Below are 267 nucleotides of genomic sequence, written 5' to 3' on the forward strand. Positions count from 1 at the left end.
TAGAGAACAGATTTGGTAGCTGGTTCTGTCTTTCTGCCATGCGGCTTCTGGGGATTCAGGTCAAGTTTGCACGGCAGCATCTTTATCTCCTGAGCTGCCCTTGGTTCTGTTCTGAAATAGGGTACACACAGTAGTGTGTGCGTGCGTGTGTATGTGTGTGTGCGTGTGTGTGTGTGTGCGTGTGTGCGTGTGCGTGTGCGCGTGTGTGTGTGTGTGCGTGTGTGCGTGTGTGCGTGTGTGTGTGTGCGTGTGCGTGTGTGCGTGTGT

Source organism: Microtus ochrogaster, chromosome 8, assembly GCF_000317375.1.
Source record: "Microtus ochrogaster isolate Prairie Vole_2 chromosome 8, MicOch1.0, whole genome shotgun sequence".
Taxonomy (NCBI): domain Eukaryota; kingdom Metazoa; phylum Chordata; class Mammalia; order Rodentia; family Cricetidae; genus Microtus; species Microtus ochrogaster.